This window comes from Macrobrachium nipponense, chromosome 8, assembly GCF_015104395.2.
Source record: "Macrobrachium nipponense isolate FS-2020 chromosome 8, ASM1510439v2, whole genome shotgun sequence".
NCBI lineage: Eukaryota > Metazoa > Arthropoda > Malacostraca > Decapoda > Palaemonidae > Macrobrachium > Macrobrachium nipponense.
This window is the reverse complement of record NC_087203.1, coordinates 97927491-97932225: the sequence shown is the minus strand read 5'-3', so window position 1 is coordinate 97932225 and position 4735 is coordinate 97927491.

Genomic DNA, 4735 nt, shown 5'->3' with positions numbered 1-4735 from the left:
AAGCTCCGTAAAAGCGGACGCTATTTGTCTCAAACACACCCTGATATAATGGCGTTTGCAGGGAGTGTATGTGAGCGTGTTTGTGCGTACTGATTTTTTGGGGAAGGGGGTTGGGGCGTCTCCTTTTTTTTGTTGTTTTCTTTTTTTTTTTTTAGCACACGTTTGAGGGAAAGATTCCGGTGTTTGAATTTCCTTCCCCCCGTTTCGTATCTAACTGGGCAGCTCGATAGCTTTTTTTCTCTTCGACGTCATGGATATACTCTCAGAACCAAGAAATTGGAGCAATTATTATCGAGGCATAAGGCATTTTTTTCGGGTTGTTTAGTGATGTCAAAGAAAGAGAGAGAGAGAGAGAGAGAGAGAGAGAAGAGAGAGAGCAGGTACGAGTTCTGATTTCGAGAAATATCATTTTTGCTGATTTGCACTTTACTTCCATTGGACGTTTCATTGCGCCCCCCCGCCCCCGCCACACACACGTGTGTTTTATATATATATATATATATATATATATATATATATATTATATATATATATATATATATATATAAATATATATATATATATATATATATATATATATATATATATATATATATATATAATATATATATAAATATATAAATAATTAATCAATCAAGTAATCAAGTCTTACAGACTAACTCAAAAACCCCCGAACAGTAAAATGTCTAAGAGTAATGGTAGTCCACCCCCAAAAAAGTCTACACCCCTCTGGGAACTCTTTGTCCCCCTCCATTGCCAGTTTCTGCCAGAACCGTCCAGGCAGTCGGACCACTATAAACACAGTTAATAAAAAACTCCGGCGAGCGCCAAGGCATCTTGCCTTTCTCTAAGACGCCTCTATCAAATCCCCCATAGACTCGGGTATTCAAACTTATTAACAGAAAGAGGCGCACACGCACATACGAACACACAGTCGTTAACGCCTGACAATTCTGGCCGCAACCAGTTTCACAAAGGCACTTTGAGAAGAGTTCATAAACTGTGTGCATTGACTTGTCTAACTAAGCAGTTTTACCTCGCTCCATCCATAGAAACTCATTGTTTCAGCTACTCTCAGGGTCGTCGCCTCTCACTGTTTCTTCACATTCCATAGGCAATAATATTATTATCAAACAAAAACCCTAGGCCTACATATATATATATATATATATATATATATATATATATATATATATATATATATATAATATATAATATATATATATATTATATATATAATATATATATATATATATATATATATATATATGTGTGTGTGTGTGTGCTTCTGTGTATAATATATACAGTATACACACATATATATAGAAATACACGAATACATACATACAATGAAAGGGGTGGGGTGGTTGGGGATAAGGTATGAGAAGAGAAATAGTTTTGGGGAGAAAAAGGCCGACAGAGATGCAGATCCAAGTTTCAAATGCTCACTTGAGGCAGAATTTGAGGCAAAATGACTTTGAAAAGAAAGTTAAATTCGCTCTCGTAAGTGCTAAGTTTGCCGTCCTGTTCGTTTCCTATTCATGTCTACTACTCGTGCTTTTATAGAAAGTTAGATCTTTGTCGGAGTTTTACTTCAACTGGACGTTTGTGTAAGAGGTTTTTTCGGTGTTTAGGTTTTTCTTTTTTCTTTTTTAGCACGTTTAGAAAAAAATCATAATACCATACTGACAACTCTCTCTCTCTCTCGTCTCTTCTCTCTCTCTCTCTCTCTCTCTCTCTCTCAGTTTTTTTCAGTGTTTATGTTTTTTTAGTAACTATCATAATACTATACTGACAATCTCTCTCTCTCTCTCATCTCTCTCTCTCTCTCTCTCTCTCTCATCTCTTTTTCATGTACTGTTTACTTTTTTTTTAGAAACTATCATAATACCATACTGACAATCATTTTCGCTCTCTCTCTCTCTCTCTCTCTCTCTCTCTCTCTCTCTCTCTCTCTCCTCTCTCTCTTCAGTTTTCCGACTTGGATCCAGGATATAGAAGCTTAGATACAAAGTTCTGAGAAAAAGATTTGTTTCACAAAAAAAGTTTCTACCATTTAATTCAGCCCATACATATCAACGTTTAAAATATTAGGTCTGTGACGCTTTCGGAATCCTATGAATGAACGAATGACCCAGTTTTTTTTTTTTCTTTTAAGAATGTCTCAAAAATTTGTTTACCATCTAGTTCAACCCATGCATATCACGTTTAAAATATTCGGTCTGTGACGCTTTTCGGAATCCTATGAATGAACAAATGAGCCCAGTTGTTTAAGTAATTTTTTTTTTTTTTTTTTTTTTTTTTTTTTAAGAAATGCGTGACAGCGAGTTCATTTCGGTCGGCGGACATTTTGCAGAAAGCGAAGTTGAAGCTAAAGTTTCCATCGATTTGTTTCTTTGTTTTTCCCTCTACCGTTTATTTATCCCTTGTTTGGTTTCTGTCACGTACTTGGAAGTTCTTCAAACTATTCAATTTACGTCGGTGCCTTTGGGTCCCAAGGGCGTTGTTTGTGTCTTCAGTTCTTGATATACCGCTGTTGCTCTGGTCCTCCTCGAGGGACATCTGTCTTGGTCTGTTTTTCATCCCGGCATACTGCTGCTATCTCTCTCTCTCTCTCTGCGTCCTTAGTAAGCAGCAGCTTCCGACCGGCTGTGTATTTGTGCAGCCTCTGATCTCCTTACGTGTTTATTGGAATAATTTCGTTTCTCGAGGTTCTTCTTCCTATGTTTCATTGACTTTCCTAATGGGTCTCTTTATTTATTTATATACGTTTTTAAACTGTTCCCTAAAACTTCAACCTTACGCTTATCGGAATTTCAAAGGCAAGAATGATCATTTTCAAAGAGGGTAGGCTCATTTTTCTTATAAATGCCGCCGCCTCTCCTCGTCCGATAGCTCAAGATTAAATAGCGCAATCTCTCTAGTGAGCAGGGATAGGCAGAGGCAGGCCATACATCGAGAGACCGATAATCCGAAACTAGATAAAATAATGAACCTATTCACTGAAGACCCCAGGTTAGTGGGAAGGTACTGGTGCGAAAGAAATGGAGGCGAAAGGGGTGAGAAAGAGGAACAAGATGAAACAGGGACGTGACTGAAGAGAATGTGACGAGGGAAGTGTATGACGCAAAGCAGAAGGAATTGGAAGTGGGGGGAAATTGAGGTTCGTTGTTTGGGGGTAAAGGATGAAACAGTGACAAAAAAAGGAAGAAGGGAGACGATTTCAAGCGAAGTTCAAGTAGGCGGAAACAGAAGTGATAAATGGAGAGACATGAAGTGAAGAGTTTTGTGGAATCTGCATTGAATAGATGATGTAGAATGGGCGGGAAAAAACGAATGTAAACAACCCTGGAAATACAGTGAAATATATTGTCAGTAATCAAAAGCTTCATACCTAAAGCTTACTCAACGCCTTTTTAAACGTATGACGTGAAAATTTAAGAAATGAAAGATAGATACTTGCAAAGTAAGGATAGAAATACTGTCGATATGCAGAAAGAACTACGGGATTGAACAAAGAAAAGCATCGCTTAACCCGTGTGAGAGAAAGTTAATGGCACTGTTATATGAGACAAGAGTCTCTCTCTCTCTCTCTCTCTCTCTCTCTCTTTTCTCGAAACCCGATACTTCCCCTGTCATAAGATGCTAGAACAACAGTCATTAGGCGGTAATTGAGGATCATACTCCTATATATTACATGAACCTTTAATTAAGATACGCGTTAATAAATCCTGTTGACTGTTGCGTAACGATGCTTTCCATTTTGAGTCACTTAGAATTGTTATTTGTATCTTCATTTTCAAATTTACTATACGAGTAAAATTTAATAATGTTTATTAGATCATTTCTTCTGACTTTGAATAAAAAAAAAATTTATCACGAAATAAATAAAACCTGAAAATCTATGTATAAACAACTAGAAAATCTATGAGATTATAGCAGTCCATCAATACATTAAATTAAATTATTTTTTTGCTGTGTGTGTGTGTGTGTGTGTGTGTGTGTGAGAGAGAGAGAGAGAGAGAAGAGAGAGAGAGAGAGAGAGAGCTTGTGGGGTTTGGAGGAAAAAGGCAGAAAAAGTAGTGTATCTTTCAAGTAGAAAACTTGAAATTTTACTAACTAAAGCTGTCCTCACAGTATTCTACAAAACAACGGTAAAGAGAAATACAATTCATTACAGTTTTCTCGGAAACAGAGGCTAAATAAAAATTCTTCTAAAACCAGTGAGGTTTTTCAAACAGACTTTGTTTCTAAATGAATAGGCATAAAGTTTAAGTTATTTCTCTACAAAGGGGGCTTAGAATAAAAAAAAATGCGTGCCAGTTCTGCCATAAAATGAAGAATGAAAATAAGAATTTTTTTTCTCAATGGAAACTATTAAAACTATTTTTATTTTGGTAGAAAAAATATTTTTTATTTAAAATAAAAATAATGTCTTTTTTATAAATGAAAAACTATTAAAACTATTTTATATAAGTACATTATCTTTATTTGAAAAAAAAAGCTGAGAGGCGTATTTGTCTTTTTTATCGGATGGCAACATGTAACTTCATTAACTCGGATAGGTTTCATCCAGGTCAGCAAATAGAGGGAACGCGCAGGAAGAAGTGATTGTTCCGAGCGTAGATTTGCATTTCTGGGTGAACGGAATCTCTGTAAGTTAACGTGGGTCGTGTTTTTTCTTTTTTTCTTTTTTTTTCCTGTAACTCGGACGAGGATTAACCTCTCAGACATC